At 32.3% G+C, this 26328-nt stretch overlaps 1 pseudogene; it reads left to right on the plus strand.

Annotated features, from left to right (window-relative positions):
* The first annotated feature begins 236 nt into the window (after positions 1 to 236).
* On the plus strand, positions 237 to 26328 carry LOC132281034 (disease resistance protein RPM1-like; annotated as a pseudogene).

The following is a 26328-nucleotide window of genomic DNA, read 5'->3' on the forward strand; positions in this document are numbered from 1 at the left end:
GAATCATCATGACTTCATACCTCAAAGCATGTGATTTGTGGGATGTTATTGGATTAGAGCCAAAGAATGGCATGTCCAACAAGCTTTGAGAAAAGAAAGAAGAAAAGGCATTGGTAGTGTTGCAGAAAGCAATACATCAAGAAATTTGGGAGTATTTTGGAGAGTCCAAAACTCCAAGTTGTATTTGGAAGATGTTCGAGACCATCGTTTCCAATCATAGAGGTGAATCACTACCCATGGAGTATTGGGTACAATGCTTTGAGAATGATGAGTTTACGAAAGATGATTATGAAAGTCTTGAAGATTTTGGAGATTCAAAAGTTGAAGGAGAATTTGAAATGGTGAATAAGGAAGAGGTAAGAAAAGGTGTTAAAGAAGAGATTGAAAAAGTGAAGGAGGATGAAGTGAAAATAGAAGATTTAGAAGAAGGAAGTGCTAAAGAAGAGGTAAAAGTTCAAGTTGGTGAATTAACATCTTCAGGTATGGTTACAAATTCCACCTTGAAAGAAGTAATATTTGACTTATTTAATGAAATTATTATTTCTTCATATTCATCAAATAATGCTTATTTTGTGGAGAATGATGAACTTCTCTTAAAAAAAGTTGTTCCAAAGAAGTATGAGATTGAAGCCCAGGATGATAAGAAATTCTTATATTATTTTTTAAAAAATAGTTTGGAGAATTTTGTAATTGATACAGGTTGGGTGAATATGGAATTATTTTTTGACTCTAAAGAAGAAGTATATGTGAAGTTGAAGATCCATAAAAAATTTAAGAAGAAAAAAGATCGATGGTGTACTTGTATAAAGAGGATGATATATGATTATGTGAAGACATCAAACAAGCATTTGAAGAAGTTTCACAAGCCCTACACATCAATGGAAATGGCCAAGAAGATTGAAGCTATTGAAGGAGGTGGAATTGAAGATCAACTATCGAACTTTTAATCAAGCCCCCAAGATTAATAAGAAGGTTTTTCAAGTTACAAAATCAAGTTTAAAGGGGGGTGTTGAAAATAAACTTGATTTTAGTATTTAGTATTTTTAAGTATTTTTGTATCCATGATGCATGCGTTAATTTAGCATGTTAGTGGGTACTAAATTGTCTTAGTGGGAGTTAAGGTTATGTAAAATAAAGAGTCATGAGAGTTAAGCCTAACAAATACTATGTTAGTGGGAGTTATGCATATTGAAGATTATGTTAGTGGGAGATAGGAGAGTTATGGACATTTAAATGTAATGGTTACACATACATATGTGAGGCCTATATATTCATGTACTCTAGTCAAATAATAGAAGTGAAATAAAAAATATTTTCCTCCATTTCTATTCTCTTCCAAATAGTATAGTGTTGTGTGTGTAACTAGGCCACTATTTCCAACATTAAGTTCTTGGTTTTGTCCATTTCTGGTTTTCGACAGCCACCCTAGTTTCATTTTTATCTCCATATTTGATTTCCACCATGTACCTTCTCTTACCTTCTGCTATACTTTCCTACATGCCCACTAAACCTATGTGCAGAATTTTTCTCCTCCTAGTTATGTTTTAGTGCATTATCTTTACAGAGTCTGTCCTCATTTTTCAAATATGTTTTGTTTAAAAAATTGTGTCTTCGTACTTGTTGAGCTTTGTTCATTATACTTCATTCTGTTCATTGACAACCTATGGGATAACCCAAACCTTTATTCCCATATTTTACATGGGCTTTGGATGGTTATTGTTTATTTTACACGTAGCTCAATTTGTTTCGACATAAAATATTATTTTTGAATTATTTTTTTATTTTTTTAGGTAAAATATTCTTTTATTTTTACTTTGTGGTATTTGGCAAAGGTCTACGTCGAGGTTGAGGTCAAGTCCATCGGGTAGGGCATGTAAAAAAAATTATCGAAAATTGATGGATAAGTTATTTTTGTTAAATTTTAATATTTTTTTTCTTTATAAATATTTTATAACAACCAAACACCAAAAAGTAAAAAGATATTTTTTTAAAAAATATTTTACGTCCAAACAAACGAGCCGTAGAGTAGAAGGTACTCCCAATCAATACTTCTCCAAAAGTTTTATCTTGTCTTCTCCTTAGTAATGTTCCTGCTAGGGTAGCTCAAACTCATGATCATGTTTGCTTGTCCTTTGGTTGAGAGCAATCATAAGAACGAAACAAAACAGATAGTATTTTACACTTTTCATATAGACATCAATGTTATCTTCATTCTAAAGATTCAGGAAATATAACCTGGGTCTTTTTCATTTTTTATATTAAATTAACTAAGTGTCAATGAAAATCATCGCTCCTTCAAGAATGTCATTTTTTTCCTTCGTGTAGTATTAGATTCTTTTATCATCTCGAATCCCAATTAAGGTTTGATTGCATTAATTGATTATGTATTCAAAAAGATATATTGAACAAGAAAAATATGCTTCTCAACATGCAGTTTAATGTGTTTATAGTTTGTGTGGTCTGATTATGTTGGTTCTTATCTTGGCGTATCTTTGTTGGGAAACTTATGCGGATTTGTCTATCTCTTGTAATAGTACTTCATTTTGATGACAAAAGGGGAGCGCATGATGGTGAGGAGGGCACTCCAGGCAATTGTGACAGCGTCAACTGGATGAAGAGAAAAAGATGAATACAGCCCATATGACAACATCATGAAGATTTGAATTTGAAGTACTTTTTTGGAATCTAAACTCACTGTGTGATTGCTTGCAGTTAGCATCTACTTTTTAATGGTGATCTAAATACATTTTGTACAGAAGGTTCATCCTAGTTTTGTTTAGCTGATGAAAATGTTATTGTATATTCCAATTAATTTAATGTGCCTTCAGTTCTTGATTTTGTCCATTTCTAGTTTTGACAACCTCCCAAGTTCCATTTTTATCTGGAGTTTTCCTGTTCACCATGTACCTTCTAATACACTCCCCTATCTTCTGCTACATGGCCATTAAAGATTCCTTTCGTATGTATAATTTACATATGTCTGTGTCATGTTTAGTGCATTATCTTTACACAGTCTGTCCCAAGCCTGAACAAATAAGGATTATACTATGTTGTCTTTTGTCGAAAAAAGTTCCATTTCCTATTAAACCCTTCTCCGTTATTCAACTTCTATTTGGGTGAATTCCAGGAGCTGATGAAAAGTTGCACCTTTATAAACATAACAACCTCATTTTCTTAGCACCTCAAATGATCCCAGAAATGATAGAGAACTGTGTATGATTTCTTATATTACATCAGAACCGACTTTTTTTCTGAGTTTATTTTCTGGTTTTTTAACTTAGGAAAAGCAGGACAACAATGGAAATTTTGTGCCTATTTTGAAGATTTAATTACTTAAATCTGATTGATTTCCTTATTTTGGGGCCATTGAATGAATTTTTATTGTTTTTATATTTTCTGGTTATGGTGATTCAGTTTTTCATTCAGACCTTAGAGTCGGTTGTTCATTTTATGGTTTCAATTGAAGTAACTGATTCTTGAATGCACAGACTTTTAACACCTTTGTACCAGTAAAACAATCCAACTGTAAGGCATTAACAAACACCCTATCAAGCTTGGCCAGAATTCTTCTAGTGACCTTTTGTCTGTTACACCATCACCAATAACCATTTGAAGCAGGTAACTTCACCAGACCAGCTTGTTGAAGAGAATTATTGAACATAACCTAAGCCTTTCACTCTGTAAATTTGCTGCATACACAGAGGAGTACAATAGATCAGACATGAGACATCCCCATTGGAAACAGAAGTTACCTGAAGTAACATACACTGATCATTAGATTGTACCAAAACCGAGGGACTAGCTTCCCCTGCATCATTACTATCACCCAGGATTGTCAAAGGCTCGTTCCGTAGGAGTAAGACTGGCAAAGGAATTATATGTTGGCACTGGAATCCCTTGAGCATCTTGTGGCCCTTGACGAATTTTAATTTTTGAAATATGTCGTCGTTCTTCCACTTCGTACAAAAATAATAAAAATCTGCAAATACTTGATAAAAATAATATAGGATAAGCAGAGTCGAACCACTTTGAAGTTAAAATCTGAACTTAAAGTCAAAATCAAAATCTATGGGATGAAAAAGAATAATAAAATTAAATAAAATAAATAAAAATAAGGTTAAACAATTCTTTTATAAAATAATGGAAAAAGTCTCAACGGATGAGAATCCATTACCACGGATCAGTATAACAAATTTCTTTTGTTTTTGTCAATTTTCCCCTTATAAGCAATTTATTCCATCAATTCAATTACAACTTGGAAAGATGAAGGAAAATATAGAGTTAAATAATACTTGTTTATATACGAGAGAACATTTTTTTTTATTTATTCTAGTATATCTTTAGTAAGTACAAGTTGGCATTCTCTAAAATACCCATTAATTGGCAAACACGAAGAATCCTCTCTCTATTTTTTTTTCTTTTTTCTTTTTTCTTTTTTTATTTATTTATTTTTTTTTATCAATTTAAGAACACGGAAAAGAAGAATAAAAAACATGTTCTAAAGAGAAAAATTAAAACAAGACAGGAAAGAAATTCAATTACATGTCACTCATGGTGGCTTCATTGTTCCCTCAAGATGAGGTGTTTAAGCTAACATATTAACAATAAAATAAAACATAGGAATAAATATGCTCTTTATTGAATAAAAGAAAGAATTACAAGGAAAAATAATGCAATACAATGCATGTTGGTGCGCGCGTCTCTGTGTTCAAGCTAGAAGACAGACTGAAGCTGTGCACTGATTCAGTTTCTCCATAGTCACTGTCTTGGTCAGTATGTCAGCCAGATTCTCTGTGCCAAGTATCTTCTCAAGTTTCAGCAACCCATCTTCTAACAATGATTTGATGAAGTGATACCAAAGTCATATATGCTTGGTCCTAGAATGGAATGCTAAATTCTTTGCCAGATGTATTGTACTCTAACTATTATTGTGCAAAACATTATTCACCTAACCAAGCTAAATTCTTTAGATTCATATAAATGTCATTATTTGACAATGCAAAGAAACATATTTTTAGATGGAGTTCTCATCATCACAAGGTTTCGGGAGCGAGCCAGTTTGGGCCCATTAAATTTTATATTTATTTAGGTATTTATTATTTGTAAAATATTACTTGTGCCCCCCTGAAAACAAATTATATCTAAAACACCCTTGGGATAGATTATTTTTTATAAATATAAGTATATAAGTTGTAAAAAATTAGGATTTGATATGTATTAAAGGTTTTTGTATCTTTTGTTATAATTAATATACTTTTTATTGTAAATCCACTAAATTGTTCATTTTTTTTTTCAGCATAATTGATGATCTTCAAACTTTCTTATTACTCTTGGACATCTGAAATCTATAATGAAAGTATTTAACGGCAGGATATCCCATTAGCATATGATGTTAATGTTTTACTCTTGATTGAAACTTGTTTGGAGCAGAGGATCAATTTTAGCTAGTAACATATGCTATGATTTTAAAAAACTGTGCAATATCTTACACATTTGTTCCTTGTGCCACTCTCACTGATTCATGCATGAAACGGGGTAATAATGTTATATATTCGTCTATTTTGATCACTGATTTAGCTAAAATGGCTAAAAGAGGCAGAGTACCTTATTGAAACTTTGTCCCAACAGCTCTTCCTTTATATTGAAGGTACTCTTAAAATTGTAGAAATTAAAAAAAATTTCGTCCTAGATGATGAGTGAATTGATCCGTTTATAACTCAGAATTCTAGACTTCAATTTATATCCGTTTAATAGTTTTTTAGGTTGAATCGAAGTGGAAGAGGTGTGGAGAATTGGAGTATAGATTTCAAGGTGGTGGTTGGAGAATTATCCTCATACGACATTCCTGTAGTTTTCTTTTTCAGAACTGGTTTGCTTTTCATTTTTTGTTTTTTCTTTTGATTAACTAGTATGCTCTACAAGACATTACCTTGTCCACATGACAATGAAATAAAAAAACTTCGTCAGAAACCCTTATTTCAATCTCCTTGAGATAGAGAAGGGCCGCCTACCCATTAGACATTGAGGTGTGCCCCTCATCTCATCCAATTTAAATGCCATTGACTGTATTGTTCGTCCAGGGTATGGTAGCCTATTGGTAGTTTCTCTATGGTTTTATAAATGAGTGTGTAACTTTCTTGCTTAAAAAAAAAAAGAAAAAGTAATAATAAGATGCTGAGTATCTTTTGTAGTGTTATACATTAAAAATGAATATTTCAAATTGTGTATATTAAGAAAAATGAAAATGGACATTAGACACTAATTCAATATATGATTAAGATATTTTTTTTTTCAGATGTCTTACCTAAATGATATCTTACATAGGGGTGCACAAAAATTCGATCAAACTAAAAATCCAAACCTGACCAAATAAGACCGGACATATTGGTTTGGTTACTAATAGTTTGGTTTGGCCACGGTTCTAAATTTGTTAAACCGTAAAAATACAGCTTGGTCATGGTTTGAAGTCCTTTAGGACCGAATTAGACCGAACCGAACTGTTATGTTATAGTTATATATATATATATATATATATATATAATATTAAATTATATGGTATATATAATATAAAAATAATCCTACAATTTAAATTACTTAGAAATTTGTAGCAATTATCAAACTTATGGTCCACTCTTAATTTTTTTTTAGGTCTTATCAATTTATTTGATGATTTTTTTTTATATTATTTTTTATAGTGGCCGAATTTTGAATTGTGGACTGATTGTTTATATTAATAGTTCTGAATGTGTTGGTAACTTGATTTATAGTTGTGCGTGTAGATTTTGAAAAATGAATACTTTTGTAACAAGAAAAAAAAAAAAAAAAAAAAAAAAAAAAAAATCGTGGAACTGAACCAAACCGGTTTTTCACGATTTGGTTTAGTTTGGTTTATTTGATTAAATGATTCGGTTTGGTTCCAAATTTTATAAATTCGTTAGAATTGATTTGGTTCCAAAAAAACTCTTTAAATCGGTCCAAACCGAACCATGTGCATCCCTAAATTCTTACCCACACTAACAAAGATAAAAGAGAACTAAGTCCAGTCCTGTTACCTCATCAGTGGCAATGTCCATGCCTGTCAATTACAAATAAACAGAAGGGGAAAATTGGTTCCATAAAAAAAATCATTGATCCCCGTTAATTAGCCGGTGACACATAAATAAAGAATGAGTTAGTGTTATTAGCCCGGATGACTACCAAATAATTTCTCCTAAAATGGGAGTGATTTTTATATCATCCGACACTAATGATCCCGGCCTTGTGCAAACCAGGACCACAAGCTTTTAGACAAATTAAAAATTCATAATCCCTCCAAATACATATTTTTCTCGATCCCACGCATGTCATTATGCAGAAGACTTTTCTTGTTAGTCTAAATAAATGAACCATAGCTGCCCCAAACGAATCAGTATGCACATGCCATAGCTGCCTCAAACAAATCAATATGCACATGTTTGAGCACAACCCTACGGTCACCTACCAATTTTTTATTTCCATATGCACAGCACAACAGAGGACCATAAGTAAAAATTATAAGAGAAATTTTTACATTGCTATTATTGATATTAAATTATTTATTTATATATTAACTAGTAATTCATGGGACCAATAACTTCACCACTATGCAATAATTTCTTAAATTATAGTGCCATGTGTATTTGGACTGGTCGGTCATAAGACGTGATAGAACTCTACATTTTGTGCACATGCCATAGCTGCCTCAAAAAATTAATATGCACATGCCATAACTGCCTCAAACGAATCAATATGCACATGTTTGAGCACAACCTAGGGTCACCTACCACTTTTTTATTTCAATATGCACAGCAGAGGACCCATAAATAAAAATTATAGGAGAAATTCTTACATTGCTATTATTGATATTAAATTATTTATTTATATATTAACTAGTAATTCATGGGACCAATAACTTCACCACTATGCAATAATTTCTTAAATTATAGTGCCATGTGCAGTTGGACTTGTCAGCCATATGGCATGTGATGGAACTGTAGAGAGTAAATTTTGACCACTAATTATATTTTGTTGTCCGACTCTTGTGAATTTCAGTGGGTATAAAATATCAAGTTAAGTAGATTAAATCCTTTAATTTTTAATGTACTGATTGATTTTATATTCAATGTTGTTTTGGGATGAAGTTTTTAATGTACTGATTGATTTTATATTCAAAATTGTTATGGGATGAAGTAGTTGAAAACAATTAAATAAGTTACGAAAATAAGGCATCAAAATTGCATATATCCTCTAATTTAGGTTGTAGTAACAAAGATAAAATTAAAATATTGAGACCATGCACCACACATCAATACTTAAAGGTAGAGCCGAGGACTACGTATCATAGTACCGTTGCGGTGTTGATATAAGTTACGTAAATTGACCCGTTCATACAAATGTGTAATAATATCACACTCTTAAAATTAAAAAAATTACGAATGAAACAACACATCCATCATTATAGACAATTTTCAATCTTTATTCGCAAATTATATTAATCAATTTCAAGATTAGAAATGACCCGAATGAGTGGCTGGTAATGTAAGCCAACTTGTAAGATTCGTTTTGCTTTCAAACTCTAGTGCTAAAAGTATGTCATCTTTGACGTCACACATGAATGAATAGTGTTATTCAATGAACCAAGATTATGAAATATATTCATTGCTGAACAAAAAAGACAATATAAAATCTATTAGTTATGAAAATGAGAATCATCTTTTTTTTTTTCCCTTCTACAAAAATTTATTGGCCTTTCCTGCTTTCCAAGGCTTAAACACTGTTAATTTATAATACTCCGTAATAAAAAATAAAAAAAAACTAATAAAGGTCCAAGCAACATATTTGTTGTACTAATTAAGCACTACAAGACTATTAATAATAATTCTGCTCTTCTTTTATAAATTTTATTTATTTATTTTTAATTTTTGAATAAATTCTACTTACATGAGGGTCTCCTGAGATTTGTCTATACTCCACATAAATCTCTTTACGTTTCATAATTTCACTTACCTCTCTTATAGTGTGTTATTTTATCATTTTGCCAATGTGCAATTGAGTCACGTCAGTAATTATGTTGGTGTAGCTAATAGTGTATTGCTAGCGGGTGGTCACGGGATTAGTTAACTACTATTTATAACTTTTTTATATTTTTTATATATTTCTTATTTTGAGTTAAAAAAAATAAAAATATATTTATTTGTTCGTTTGTGTTTTCTTCAACGGCTTTCCAACCACTTGAAAACTTTTTAATATTTGAATTGAACAATTTTTTTTAACAAATTTGAGGGTTGCAAAAATAAAAAGACAGTTACATATTTTCTCAAAATTAAATAAATAAAATAAAAAGACATTACATATTTTCTCATAATTACATAAATAAAATAAAAAAGACATTACAAATTTTCTCAGAATAAAATAAATAAATCAAAAAGACATTACATTTGTTTTTTTTGCAAAAAAAAATAAATTACATATGGCTTCTTCCTTAATTTAGTTTATTTAAGATTGCATTTTGTTTTTTAATGTGTTCGGCTCGCGAAAAACCGCTGGTTCTGCTTTCCGAATTGTGTGGAATATGGATAGGATAGAATAGTGTGGGTGTGAGGGCGTGCTAAAGTAGATATCCGAACAGTAATTCAGTTGGAAATTTGTAGGGATCAGACCAGTGGCGTAGCCAGAAATTTTCTTCAGTGGGGCAATCTTTAATAGCAATAATATATATATATATATATATATATATATATATATATAATATATAATTTGAATCAAAATAATATATGTAAAAATTAAAACATTGATTCATAATATTTTTATTCAGTACATTCACAACTGCCCTCGACGATTTTTTCATATTCTAAAAGCGTTGAATAATAACATTATTGTCAACAGTACTAAATATGTCTCTCTCAATATACACAACCATCATATCATTTATCCTTTAGTCTTCCATTCATTGCTGTTTCAAAATTGAGTTTATTCAAATAAATATACAAAAAAAAAAAATTCATATTCAATGAATAAAAAATAAGATATGAAAAAGAAAATAATATAGTTACTTTTTTTTTTTTTTTTTTTTTTTCCTAGTTGGTACTTCATACACACTTGTCTCTTCTGAGATTTGAACCCCTGATCCCTCTTTGGGAGGTAAGAGACTTATACCGCTAGGCTACTGCCCGTTGGTTATAACATAGTTACTTAAATCTAACTATTCTAATTCTACTATATTACATATGTAAAAAAAATAAAAAAAAAATTACATGATAACCAATTTCATTCCAAAAAATTCTATGGTAACAAACATTCTTAATAACTATTATGTCGGACTGTCAATCTACTCATAATAAAAATTCATTCATGTTAAAAACAAAAAAATAAAATAAAAGGCATGATATGAAGATAACTAACTTTATAAGTTAAAACCAGATAATCCAATCAATCGGAAAATTTGATAGAGTAAGTGAATATGTGATTTCATTAAAAGAACAATTACACAAACTAAATTTTGAAAGAAGAAGCCGTAAAATAATTTCGATAGTAATAACTAATATTTTTTCTAATTAAAATTATAATATCAAATAATAATTTTAAATTTAGATTATAAAATATATATATATTAGATTACCTGCAGTATTTGTTTGGATTTTGTGAAGTAAACAGCGTATTTGTTTGTAATAAAGTCAAAAGTGTGAAAGAATATCTTGTTTTTTTGAGGAAAGTAGGAAATAAAAGGGGAAAAAAAATATCATATTTTTTTGAAAGATTATATTCCATTTTTTTTTTTTTTTTTGGTAAAACCGTGAATGGTCTTTTCGTTATATATATAGTATATATATGTGCACTGTCAAGTTTTAGTGGGGACAATTATACAAATATAAAAATCTTTCCATATAAAATTAATTTTTTTTTTAAAAAAAACTAAAAGTTCAGTGGGGGCAGCTGTCCCCACTTGTCCCTCTGTGGCTACGCCACTGGATCAAATGATTGTACGAAGGTTTGGAATGACTTTTTGCCTTTGAACAAGGACTTTGGGACTATTCAATGACTAATGGAAAAGAAGACAATATTGAAGTGCAAGTGCTGAAATTTAAAGTAATTGAAGTGCAGGTTTTGAAATGTAAGAAAGGAATTACGAGTGCTGAAATTAAAGAAAGGAAGTGCGAGTGCTGAAATTGAAAACATGGACTTGATGGAAAGTAGTGAAAGGAAGTACTGGACTTAACTTAAACATTATGAGAATTTATTGCTCAAATGAATGCTATATGGAATAGCAAAGTACTGGATTCAACATAAAAGTATATAAATTCATTGCTGGAATGGAAAATACATGAACTAGCAAAGTGTTAGGTTTAGACATAATGTAAATTCATTGTTGAAATGAAAGGTACATAAAATAGCAAAGATGCTATGTTGTGTGCGTTGAGTAGGCTTTTCAAACTAGCTAAGTGCTCTATTTATAGAGCGTTCCATGCATACAGCAGCTTGATGTGGCAACTCCAGTGATTTTCACGTGGCAAGATTTCGGACTGCCAAGTGCCTCAATGTTCTCTTGGCAATTGTAACTTCTTCCTTCCATCTTCTCCAATTCAAACAGGATTTAATCATCTTAGCCTTGTCATTCATAATTTACGATAACCGTTTTTAGTTAGTGGTAGTAGTTGCATGAAACACCACCACTTTCAACTGATGCATTTATGACGAGTCAAGTATCCCACGTTCTTTGTGGTCTTCCCTTCTGTCCTTTCTGTATAATTTCTATATATATCATGCGTGTATATATAAATTTATTCATATTCTCAAGTTCTCTTGGCTTTAGGTAACCTCTTCTGGTTGGACTTTCCTTCCTTTCATGGCGTTGTGTCCTCCAAAATTACAGTGGCTTATTCTCATCATGGGTGTGTATATATATATATATATATATATATACCCACGTTCCTTTTCCTTTGCAACCCACGTTTCCTTGACTTTGGTAACTTCCTTCAACCAAACTTTCTTTCTGATTTTTGGAATCCATGGCGTCATGTACTCCTTCGTTTCTAGCGACTTCTTCATCGTGGGCTTATATTCCCGTATATATAAATATATATCCAAAATATACTTGCCATTTTGTAATATTGCTGACTTTGCTGAGATAGTTGTTTGAATTCTCTTAAAATAAGGAGAAAATCCAGCCCACGTCAACCTTGGCCTTGTTGCATTTGGTAAGTCTTCCTTTTACTCAAGAATACATGATTTTTAGAAGCACAATTTTCTCCATGAACCTTCCATAATACCAACTCTTAAAAGAATTGATCTACCACGATTAACACCATAGTAAGCTTAGTAGAACTCGCCATGTGCAGTAAAATTCATTCCATATAGGAAGATGTGTGCCCTTGCTTTAAAGATGGCAAGTCCTAATAGGACTCACCCCCTTTCCTTTAAAAAAAACCCCACATAGTAAGATTGTACTGGCCACTTGTTTTTTTATTTCAATTACTACGTAATATTACATAACTTCTAATAATAACTTATTAGAGTTGCGATCCAACGTGGTAAGTTCCATTGGAACTCGCCACATGTCGCCTTTCTATTGGCCAAAAACAGGGTTGACCCAGAGATTGACAAAATCTTGAGAGACCCTAGGCGAACTTAAATGTGAGGCCCTTCAATTACTAAATACACACTAACATACACATAAAATAGTAAAGGGTCATATTCAATTTCGAATTTAATCACCAAATTTTTAAGGACCCTAATTTTGAATGGGCATTGAATTTGTTTAATATCGAAGGACTCTTAAGGTTGTTTTTTTTTTTTTCTTTTTTTTTTTTTTTTTTTGGACCTATCACGAATAGGCCTAAAACTTTTGAGGCCCTCTAAATGTTGAGGCCCTAGGTGACCGCCTTAGTCGCCTTGGGCCAGGGCCGGCCCTGGCCAAAAATAAAGAAGTAAATAGAATGATCCATGTTTTTGATGCCTCTGTCGGAGCCTTTGATGGATCTTAACCCATTATATTTATTTCAAATTCCAATTCAACCATCCTTTCTCTCATTTTATTTCCAACGGTTTAGTCCGTTTTTTCTCCAAATTCGATTTTATCTCCAGTTGTATATTATATATGTTTCTTTATGTTTTTTCTTAAATTATTTTATTATATTCTATATATGTAATTTTTTAATTTATCTCATTCCAAAAATATATCAATCTATATATATATTCATTGATGTCTTTTATGTATATATACTCTATAAATATTAATTTATATGTATTTAGTGTATAATATACCCCTAAAATAAAATTCTGAAATATATTACCTATAAAGGCTATAATGATCAAGAGAAGGCAATAAGCTACTAAGTGCAGAAAAAACAAAAGAGGACCTACCATGTTTGAGCACCACTGTAGGGTCCCTTACCAATCTTTTATCTCTATACCCACAACAGACGACCATACGTAGAAATTATAGGAAAAATTATACAACAGACGACCATACGTAGAAATTATAGGAAAAACTATTGTAATAATTTTATCTCTTATTTAAAAAAGTATATAAAAAATATTTCTAATGTTTTTACATTTGTACAAAATACATAAATTAGTGTTGTTTTGCTGTTTTTACTCTTTCAAAAATGTTCAAAAAAATATATATGCTATTATCTCACAAAATATTTGATGTTAATTCGGACAACAGGAAGAACAAAATTTAACAAAATACGGAGTATGATTTATAGTGCCCATGAGCAGTTGGGCTTGCGAATAATGCTAAGATTTTGGTATCACTTGAAACAATGTACTCTAAGCATAGTCGGCATTAAAATAGCTAAATAAATCAATAATTAAAAAAAATATTAAATCAAGTAAAATAAAGACTTGGAAAGCTGGCTTACTTTTTTTGTTTTTAATGATTTAGAGGAAAAAAAGTAATTTACAGTTAGCTTATTAGCCATCAAATATTAATTTCCTGGAGACCCTCCTCTTTTAAACCCGAGCAATAATATTTATCAGCATTTTCATGTTGGAATTTATATATATATATATATTTAAATAATAAAAATTATTTTATTGTCCTATGCACTACACTTTCTAAAATAAGATTGCAATGTGATTATTGATATTTGATGGATTGAGTTGTACTTTCCAATTTGGTGATATAATTGGGAGTATAGTTTTATACCGTTGGATTGTAGTTTTCTAACTTATTTGGTGTGATTTAATTCTAACCATTAATATCTAAGTTTCCATGATAGGAAGGGAAACTTAGGTATGCTTGTTTGTAGAGAAGCCGTTCCGTTGTTGTTATAAATAAGGGTTTTAAAACCCTTATTCCGACCTATCGTATCGACAACTCTCAAAAGACGGTAAAGCGCTCTAATATTTTGGAGAAAGTCACATAGGATTACATGGATATTATAAAGGTACTATGGTTTAATTATCAATCAGGAACGATATCTAAATTACTCTTTAAAATATTCTTGATTTTTACATTGATTAATTTAATTAAAACCCAACAATTGGTATCAGAGCCATGATTATATTAGGGTTTTAATTTTGTAGAAATCAAAATTAAAGTAAATATATCATTTAAATTTATATGTATGTAAGTTATATTAAGATTATTATTTTCGCACTGGGCATATGAGTTTCCACCTTAAACGTGATCAATTTGGTTATTGTTACCTGTTGATGTAGTATATAAAAATAATGAATATATTACATATATAAAGTTAAAACTTATACATACAAGTCAAGCACGGATCACGAAGCTAATGGATTGATTTATAATCAATCATGTTCATGCAATATAACTGAAATAAGCATAAACTGAAATAGAACAATAAAGGGTTTTCATGGTTTTATTCATCAATCAACGTCTCCATGTGATCATCTTGTCACTTTACCTAAATTCCAGTAAAGCCAAAGAGCACATGGGGCCTGATTTGATGACGCATCAGGATTGTCATCATCCAGGTGTTACCAGTTAACAAAATTGCTGCCAAGATAGATTCATGTTGGTTAAATTTAACAATTTAACTGTAGTTTCAATTAATTTTGTATGCAAACATACATGGAATGTATTATTATTATTTTTTATTTTTATGTTTTTTTTGTACCACATATGGAGACGAACTCACTAGATTACTGATGCCTATATTTTGGGTCAGTTTTGTATTCTTTAATTTCTTGCCACTCAAATAATTTTGTATGCACAATATAGATATACGTATATATACTCGGTTATATATGTATATATATAAAAATAAATTATTTTAAAATAAATAAATACAATGGTGTGTAAGCAATGAGGCTATTGAACATGAGTTTTTTAAATAATACTATATTGTGTACAATTGAGTAGTGAATGCTTTCAATGTCATGGTAAATATGTATGCATTTATACACTAATTTAGAATTTGTTTTGAACTGGTGAAGCTTGTAGATTAACAAATATAAAGTTCATTTACATACATATGATGATTCATTTCATAGTATTTGAGATATCAATTTGTAGATTATTTCTCTTATTATTTTGGATATATATTCAGTATGTGAATATATGGGGCAGGATTGATTGATCTGTGGTGAACTAATTGAACATTTAATTAATATGATATTCAATTCAAGTTCTAATACGTGTATAGTAAATAGTTTATATCAAAGAATAGTTGAATAAATTTTCTTTGAAATTTTATCATCAATTAGATTGTTTGCATGACAATATTGTGAACAAGTGGTTTATTCAAGAATAGTGAATAATAAATGGTATAGATTTTTTTAAGATTGTATTACGTATACAAGTCAGTTTTAGCTTGAAAATCTATGGGGTTTACATGCCATAAGCAAGCAGTATTAACTTGATTGATTTAAAGAATTGAGTATTTTAAATTGTTTACTGAATATATAATATGCATGCATCAAATATTTATAATTTTTCTTTCAATTAAAGTTTAGAAAGAACTAAGAGATTTTAAATCTTGATTGATGTGCATGTTATTATTATATTGTTCACTGTAATTTCTTAAAATGTACGAGGGGGCTTTATTTTATTTGTATTAAAGCCATTTATATTATGGTGAAATTAAGTGTTCCATAATATTTGGGTTTAGTTTATGTGCATTATAAAGAAATTGTTGAACTTAAATAAATGGAACTTCTACAGTTTAGGTTCTTCCTTGGGGTTTAGGAAGACCGGTAAAGTGACCGTTTCAAATGTGGTAGCCAAAATGGGTGATGTCAGCCAAAAGGTGACACGCTCACGGAGGTTATTATTTTTTAAAATTTTAAGACATTGGTCTTATTGAGGTCTCACAGTGCACTTACTTACATAAGGGCATTAGTTCTGCCAAAAGGTGATCAATGTCTTAGTGTGGAATAAGTGAGTAGAATATTTGAGAGTACTTGAATTATATCTAAATAACCCTCTTGCCAAAAGGTAGTGAAAGTGTTTAGTAATAATTCAAGTATAATCAAATAGATCTATGTGCGATTTATTGCAGGTTTGGGGGTAAAGTAAAATCTAAAATTCTGCCAAAAGGTGGTTTTAGATGATATTTTATCTGTTCCCGCAAGGTAGACAGTTTTGCACATAGTAAAACACCTTGAGAAATTCGGCTTAAAACCCCAAGCACGAATTAAAGTAATAATCCCTGAAGCTATGACATATTGTTTTATATGTTGATTATGTAGTGTTATTCAATATAACATTTATTCTGGTTACAGACGCTTCCGCAATTTAAAGATAGCTCATAGGGATTGAATCATTGAATAGTTAAAATTATATTGCCTAAAAGACATGTTTTGATATTATATTGGGTTTCTTAGACCATGGGTCTATGTTTTGAGGAAGAAACCCATATGCTCGATGCAGAGTCTTCTTAGGTGAAATATATATATATATATATATATATGGTTGCAATTTTAGGTGGATTAAAGTTACTACCATGCCATTAGGTTAATTTATGCTTCTATTGGTGATATTATTCATGGTGGTATTCTAGTTTTGATACTGCCAATGAGCTTCTTGATTTGGTCAAGAAAGAGTTAATTGGTATTAAGAAGTAACTACAATACTTTTATCTGACATGGATTATGTTAGTGAGATATGATGACAATGGTTCAGTGAGGGAGTACATCTATAAGATGTGTAAGCTGGTTAATGATCTGAGAAAGTAGAGAATAATATTTGTTGATAAGTTATTAGTTTACATGGTGATCTATTCTCTAATTAAGTTTTTTCAGCTTTTCAAGGTGAATTATAATTCACAAGAAGTTAATTGTGAAATTAACCAGCTGTTAGCATTTTGTGTCATTAAAAGGGAGCGACTTAAGGGTGTTAAAACTGAGTCAGCTCATCTTGCCGTGACAGCGAGAATCATTTCAAAAATAAACTAGGCAACAAGAAAGTGTATAAGGCTAAACAGAATAAAGAAAGACAGAACAATACATGAAAATACATTGATCATGGAATGATAAATGTTGGTTCTGTAGAAATAAAAGGACATCAAAAGAAAAGGTTATTGTGGTGAAAAGAAAAACAAAGCATGAAAGAAAATTGCCATGTTAATATTTGAGCCAAACTAGGTAAAAAAGTATAGGTATATACATGTTAGATGGATCCGGATGTGATCTTACCTGTTTCTTGTTTTTCTATAGATTCGATACCTTCCGAATAAAATCGTGCTTTGGTTAAAGAGGATTTATCTATGCTATGCATAGGATATTGGGGAATGTCTTACCAAAGAGACTTGAACGCTTGGTCAAGGATGAGATTATTGGGTCACAAATTTTATGCGTTGGTTGTATCAAATGATAGATGTAGAGAAACGCAATTTTGAGGTTAGTCGGTTATTTGGTCTTTTAGACTATATTTATACCGAATTTTGTGGTCCATTTCTTATTGTAGCTTGAGTGCGGTATAGGTATTTCATTGTCTTCATTGATGGGTTCTTAAGGTATGATTGTATACTTAATTCACCAGAAGTCCGAAGTACTTGATGTGTGTGAAATTTATTAGACTAAAGTTGAAAGTAGTTGGTATAAAGATTATGGTTTGAAGATTGGACTAAGGTGGTGAATTTTAATGGTAGAATGGTAAGGATGGTGTAAATCATAGTACTTTTAGTACATACTTAAAGATCAGTGCATTGTATCACAGTATACCACTCCTAGTTCTCTTGCGCAAAATAAAGTTACAGAAAAGAGAAAGTGTGGGGATGTTTTATAGAGATAGAGTTATATAATGCAGATATCAATGAGCTTGATGCTCGCACTGTCAATGATTATGTTATTGGGCATCTTGAAAGATTAAAGGATTCGAGATTTTACTATCCTGTTGATCTATGGAGATTATTGGAATATGTCATGCATATTTAATAAGAGTGGTGAATCCAGTGGGAGTTTAAAATATTATAGTTTCTTTTGCAGAAAAGTTTTTTCAGCATCTATTTATTTATTCCAGGCTTTATTCCGCTTTCTTTAGTGGTTTCAGTTAAAGCTCATGTTCCCATTTTTTCAGTTATTCCCACTCAATTAGTTATTTCTTCTTTGCAAGTTTTCTTTCAGTTTCCAATCTAGTTCTTAAGCCTGTTTAGCTTAGGAGATCTTCTAGAGCTTGGAAGTGTGCTGTAGTTGGTGATTTGAGGTGCTTGATGGATATAAGACAAAATTGATGGCCAAGTGCTTAAGCAAAAGTGCAGTGTTAATTTCTTTAAGTTTTTTCTCCAATTTCATTAAAGGACTCTTTAAGAGTCATTCTTTCATTATCGCTCATTTATGGCTTAAGCAAGTTTTATAATAGTGGTATTTGAACTTTGATACAGTGGTTATTAATTGTAGGTTCAAAGAGAATGTTATGAATAAATGCATATACCTCAAGTTCAGTGGGAGTCATTTTGGTTTCCTTGTCCTATATGTTGATAATATTTTGCTAGGTAGCAATGACATTCATGTGATACATGATTTTGAGAATTTCATGTAAAGTTTTGACATGAAGGACGTGGGGTATGCAGAGTATGTCCTTGGCATTAGATCCATAGGGATCACGCTACTAGCATACTTGGACTTTTTCTAAAGGTTTATATTAATTAAGTATATGGAAAAATTTAAGGGTGATCAAGCGTAGTAAGCTTATTGACATAAAATACATTTTCAAGTGTGAGAAGGTTAAGATTGAAATGTCATTAAGATTTTCCTATATGGTTACAGAAAGATTGTTGCAAATCTTCTTACTAAAGCCTTCAACCGAAAATAATAAAGTATTTAAAGAGCACGTGATTCGGATAGGTGTTCAAGAGTCATTATGTTATAATATCTAGTATTTCTTTTGTATATGCTACATTGCAATTAGTTTCTTTATGCCTTGTGGTAACAGTTATTTTTCCTCCAGTTTACATCTTATGGTGACAGTTATTTGCATCCAAAATAAAGTTATGATGCATAATTATTATTATCTTTATATATATGGTTTATGCACGTGCTATTATGTTTGTCCAGGAGTGGTATTTCATTCATGAGGTTGTTTGGGTTAGATGTGAGATTGACACCACATCGGTAAGTCCAAAATAATTATTAAAGGTTGTCTGAGAGTGATATTTCACTTATACGGTTGTTTGGGCTAGATGTGAGATTGACATCATATCGGTAAATCCAAATATAAGATTTGTCTGGGAGTGGTATTTCACTCATGATGTTGTTTGGACTAGATGTGAGATTGACACCACATTGGTAAATCCAAACATAAATATTAAAGTTTGCATGTGGGAGTATTTCACACTCCACGAGGATAGCTTGGGCTAAATATGGGATTGGCTCCATATCGGTAAACCCTCACACTGAACAGAATGTTAGCGGTTTGCTGTAATATGTTCAGGTGATATACCGCGATGGTATGAAGCAGGACGGATAGTGAGGTGTGCGTTTAGACCACATGCAGTTTGCACATCTCATAAAATACAGTAAAAACCACTATATTTGCTTGAATCCTAGATGGAATCGGTTTTGAGACTATGGAATTGTTTAGACTAATATATTACTTGTCTACGCATTCATGATCCACTATTGAGGAAATTTATGGAGGAGAGTGTTCTAAAATTTTCAATCCATCAATTTCGATAATTGTGTTTTCTAAATAAAAATGAGTGGCCACTCGACTTTTATAAAATGTTGTTGCAATCTATAGTGTCATTTTATAAAACTTGGAGTGCATGGAACAAGTGGGAGATTGTTGGAATTTATATATATATATTTAAATAATAAAAATTATTTTATGGTCCTATGCACTACGCTTTCTAAAATAGGATTGCAATGTGATTATTGATATTTGAAGGATTGGGTTGTACTTTCCAATTTGGTGGTCTAATTGGGAGTATAGTTTTATACCGTTGAATTGTGATTTTCCAACTTATTTGGTGTGATTTAATTCTAACCATTAATATCTAAATTTTCATGATAGGAAGGGAAACTTAGGTATGCTTGTTTGTAGAGAAGCCGTCCCCCCTATTGTTGTTATATATAAGGGTTTTAAAACCCTTATTCCGACCTATCGTATCGACAACTCTCACAAGGGGGTAAAGCGTTCTAATGTTTTGCGGGAATTCACAGAGGATTAAATGGATATTATAAAGGTACTATGGTTTAATTATCAATTAGGTACGATATCTAAATTACTCTTTCAAGTATTCTTGATTTTTACATTGATTAATTTAATTAAAATCCAACATTTCAAACAACCGCTAATAGTCCAACACCATTTCCTCTTTGTCCAGGACTCCTTCAAGCACAACTTTTCAAGGAAACAAAAAAAAAAATGGCTGAGTGCTGCTTTCCTTGTACTAGCCAAGCTTGCACCCATTCTGCTAGAAGAGGTGAAACTGTTTACTGGAGTTCGTGAAGAAGTTGAATACATCAGAGCTGAATTCGAGCGCGTGACCGCATTCCTTAGAGTTGCGGATTCAATGAAAGATAGTGACGAAGAAATCAAAGTTTGGGTTAAGCAAGTGCGAGACGTTGCTCACCACACCGAAGACGTTCTTGATGTTTTCATGCTCCGTTTGATGCCTCGACATCATCATCAGCGGAACAGATACCTTGTTTTTTTCCGGAAGACTTTTGGTTCTCTCAAGAACATAAAAGTCCGGTATCAAATTGGCGGGGAGATCCAAAGCATCAAATCTACTGTCAAGGATATTGCTGAGCGACATCAGAGATACCGTCTCAAGTATAATGTGTTGCTGGAGGAGGGAGGAAGCGGCTCCACCACCATCATCCATGTGGTAAACAAAAAAAAATGGTATGATTCGCCAGGTGATGCACGACTAGTAAAAGAAGCTGAGCTTGTAGGCTTCGACAAGAGAAAGCAGGAGCTGATTTGTTTGCTGGTCGATCAGACGGATGATTCAGGAGCATTTAAAGTGGTTTCTGTGGTGGGGATGGGAGGATTGGGTAAAACCACACTTGTTAAGAAAGTGTATGACGATGCAGCACTAAAGATACATTTCGAGAGCCATGCTTGGCTCACTGTTTCTGAATCACCCAAGATGGAAGAGCTCCTAAAAGACTTGATTCAACAGCTCTACAGGGAAATAAATCAACCAGTACCCCAAGAATTGGAAAGGACGGACATTATCAGGCTGCAAGAGGCGCTTAATGAATTTTTGCAGCAGAGGAACTACTTGGTTGTGTTAGATGACATTTGGAATTTTGATGCATGGGAAGCTGTCGAAAAAGCTTTCCCAGACAACAATTCCAAGAGTCGAATCGTGCTTACTACACGTTTTGAAGATATAGCTTCCACCTCTTGCAGAGAAACGGGTGGTAATGTTTATTCTTTGAAACCATTGTCTTTGGAAGACGCTTGGACTCTGTTTTGTAGAAAGGCATTTCCGGGCAAGTCCTCCTGCCCTCGGCATTTGGAGGATATTTCTCGAATAATCTTAAAAAGATGCGAGGGGCTGCCCCTTGCAATCGTGGCGATTGGTGGTGTTTTGGCAACGAAGAACCAGAGTAGGATTGATGAATGGCATATGCTTCATCTCAGCCTTGAAGCTAACAATAAGCTTCAGAATATGAAAAATATAGAGTTACAACGAGTTGCCTTGGTATCTCAAAATTTGTTTCTTGTATTTGAGCATTTTTCCAGAGGATCATGAGATCGAATGTATGAGATTGATTCGACTGTGGACGGCCGAAGGATTTGTGCAAGTCCGTGAAGATGGATTGACAATTGAAGAAGTTGCTGAGGGATATGTCTATGAGCTTCTCAACAGAAGTCTGCTCCAAGTGACAAAGAAAACTGTTGATGGAAGGGCGAAAACGTGTCGTATTCATGACCTTTTGCGTGAAATTATTAGCATTTCGAAGTCGAGAGAACAGAATGTTGTAACTATAGCCAGTGAACAAAACACGAGGTCGCTTGGAAAAGTTCGACGCTTATCAATCCATAATGAGACCTTCGGAATTGTACAACAAAGCGAGCCACTCTCCCAACTTCGTTCGTTATTCATGTTTGGTGTGAGTGATCCTTTATCCAAGTCATCAATGCCAATATTGTTTAGTGGTAATTGTAGGTTGCTGAAGGTTTTAGAGTTGAGAAATGCTTCTTTGGTGACATTCCCAGAAGAAGTTTTCCAACTGTTTTGTCTTAGATATCTAAGCTTGAGGGGAACCAATGTGCAAGTGCTTCCAAACTCCATCGGCAACCTTGTAAATCTAGAAACTTTGGATCTGAAAGAGACGTATGTTACTGAGTTACCAGATGAGATACAGAAGCTCCAACGACTTCGTCATCTCCTGGTGTATAGGTACGCGACTCTTGAAGGACTTCATCAACCTTTTCACAGTACATATGGCTTTGAAGTATCAAAGGTAATTGGAGATTTGTCGTCCTTGCAAAAGCTTTGTTATGTCGATGCAAGTAGTGGTGATGGTGCGAGTGCTATAGCGAGCGAGCTAGGGAAGCTGACCCAACTAAGGAGATTAGGGATTGTAAAGTTGAGAAGGGAAGATGGAATGTCTCTGTGCTCCTCCATTGAAAAGTTGAGCAACCTTCGTTCATTAAGTGTGAGCTCGATAGAAGAGGACGAGATCCTTGATGTTCAATCTTTGCCTTCGAATTCGCCGCCCCAGTTTCTTGGAGCGTTATGTTTGCGGGGATGTTTAGAGAAGTTACCACGTTGGATACTCTCTCTTGATAACCTGGTGAAACTGCATTTAAGATGGAGCAAGTTAAGGGATTATCCACTGCAATCCCTTCAAGATTTACCCAACGTGAAGGAGTTTGCTCTTGATCAGGCTTACCAAGGAGAAGAATTGTGTTTCAAGGCTGGAGGGTTTCCGATGCTTAAGATATTAAGTCTTCGCCGATTAAAAGGATTGAGATGGGTGACAATGGAGGAGGGCACAATGCCTCATCTTGAAAAACTTTATATTTTCGATTGTCAATTGGTTAAGGAGATGCCCTCGGCCATTGAGCATCTAACCAAACTTCAAAAACTTCAACAGAGGAGGTGCATATTACCGGAAAGTATCTCATATCCCAAAGGTTCTATTTGGAGTCTTTCTAGACGGTGTTCTACGGGATGTTCAAAATCTGATAAACACGGTGCAAGAGAGATAAAGACGATCATAGATTACCTCAACTGCGCACATTGCCTTTTCCGTTCCTCATTATTTATTTATTTATTTATTTTTTATTATTATTTTTTTTAAAATTTTGTCAGTTATTAATTTATTGTTAGCTTATTACCATGTTGACATGATTTAATCTTTATTTACGTAATTCTGAACACTTACTACCTTTGATTTTATTAATTCTAATCTGGAAATGACACACATTATAGTTTGTACTTTTGTAAAGAAGTTTAATACTTTTAAACTTCATTTAATAATTTTAACATTGATAAATAAACTCAAAAAAAGTACAAATTATGAATGTTTTTGCGTCAAAGTGAAAGGCAGAGAATTACAAACTTGGATGTTGCATGTAGAACAAAGGATATGCTCTTTTCTTTTCTTTTTTTTAACATTTATACAATTGCTTAATTGAAAAAATATGTAGATTGAAATTGCAATACTAGTTTGCACATAGTATGTTTAGTACAACCCATTTTTTATTATTGAGAGAAAAAGAGTGCTTATGAAATTAATACCTGGAAAAAACAAGAGAGTGAAAAAGGCTAAATAGTTCATGTAATGAACACCATGTTGAGAAATAGTTCCATTATATAAATGAATATGGAAAAAGAAATGACATAGTTGTAGATGTATATTAGTATCTTTCTTGTTGTAATAAATATATTTTTTTTATTTTGAATAATTAAAGAAATTCCAAAATTACCAACTATACAAACGCTGCTACTCCTACCAACGTGCAAATAACCTTTTCTTTTCAATTCACAGGCAGAAAACATATTCTGGTTACAAAATAAAAAACGATTTATCAATCTCAAATTATCTATTGTTTATGTGGTTACAAATCTAATTATTTATTGAATTTTTTTTCCATTTTTTTTTTTGAAAGGTGATTGAATTGTATTTTATTTTTTCTTGTTCTCCCATTAACACGGCCACACTCCTTGTAGAACGTGAACTATATAATTGGTATTTTTTTATTTAAAAATTGTGACTCACAAAGTTTTCAAAATATCAAGTTATTTTGAGACAGTATACTATGTAATAATTATTGTAAGACATTGTGGGGGTCTAAACCATAATAAATATGAGAAAGAAAGAATTTGAGACAGTATATTATATAATAATTATTGCAAGACATTGTGGGGTCTATACCATAAATGCGAGAAAGAAAGAAAAGTGAATGTTTAGTGTGTAGGTATCGCGCGGTTTTTGTTCCCTACGCCGGTCGATAGACTCTTCACGGGCGTGTCAGAGTATTTGTACAAAATACCCAAAATATGTAATTGAACACTAGCCTATCCCTTTTTCCGATGGCTGACTCTCAAGCGATTGTGTGTGAGAGAGACTAGTAAGAACTCCCAGCAAGGTTCTTTTATGCCTTGTTTGTAGTAAGGACTTTTTAGAGTGTCTAAAGAAATGCAACGGCTGATGAATGTTTGAATGGATGGAATGGCCGAGTGAAGACAGGCGGCAAGAACTTAATCGATCGCCGGCCGAACGTGATGGCGAGAACTTAATCAATCGCTATCAGCCAAACACAATGGCAAGAATTTAATCGATCGCCACTGAAACGTGATAGCAAGAATTTAATCAATTGCCATCAGCCAAGTAATGACAAGAATTCAATCAATTGTCATTACGATTCAATGGCAAGAATTTAATCAATTGCCATTGAATTGAAAGCCTAACTAAAATTGCGTAATTAAAATTGGCATAATTGAAATTGAAAGAAAGTAAATGGCTGAATCGAAATAGTTGACAATGATCTAATCAATTGCCATTAAATTGAAATAAAGAAACTGATAGGAAAATGACGTAGAGTCAATTGAAAACATTTTTAGTTGAAATGCATGTTTTGTGGTGGTGCTGGACCCCCTAGAATGGAATACAATACTTCTATTTATAGGAGTTCTATCTCAACTTATTTTCCTAAGTTATTGCTAGAAAATATCTCATTCTTTGATTCTTTCTCTTCACAATTTGAACTCAGTCAAATCCTATTGTTATTCCGCTTCCTTTCTTGTTTTGTTTCAGTAGGAAATCTCTGTAAAAACAACCTTCCTCGATTTAATCACATGTAAGTTGCTGAGATATTGCTAAAACGTTGCTAGAAAGTTGCTGAAAAGTTGCTAATTTTTAGCAACTCCCCTCCTTAAGTTTAGCAGCCCGTTTCATTCCCTTAAATGGCCTAATGGCCATTTGTAACTTTTGAACTTATACGGCTATTCCTTTCTTGTTGAAATTCCTACTTCATTGGGATTTAGTTATTTATTGTAACTAAATCTCTTAAGTCTTCTCTTTTGAATTGATGACATATTTGAATTGATTCAAATCTCTACAAATATATTTAGCAACAACCTTATCAACAAAGTGGCTGAAATATATTTGCCTAGATTTTCTCCTTTTGTCTCTCTATTGGCCGACTTCCCTTAAGACATAATAAACACTTGTCAATTTCTCATTGGTCCACGTCATCGCTGAGATGGCTGCCAGTTTTTGGTGCCAACAAATGCCCCCTGAATTTCAAATGTCTTATCGGCCACTCCGGCCGATAAGATTTTTGGAATTTTAAAATGTATTGAAAAGAAACTGGCAGCTTACGAGTTTCTAAACTTTATTTCTTCCGGGCCACCTCAAGTTGGTCTTTATTTTGCGTCAGCCAGAACTGGCCGATCCTGGTTCTTCCATTATTCCCTTAAAGCTGGCTGA

This window comes from Cornus florida, unplaced genomic scaffold, assembly GCF_030987335.1.
Source record: "Cornus florida cultivar Cherokee Brave unplaced genomic scaffold, ASM3098733v1 CherokeeBrave_3.0.0_Hap2_Chr11, whole genome shotgun sequence".
Lineage (NCBI taxonomy): Eukaryota > Viridiplantae > Streptophyta > Magnoliopsida > Cornales > Cornaceae > Cornus > Cornus florida.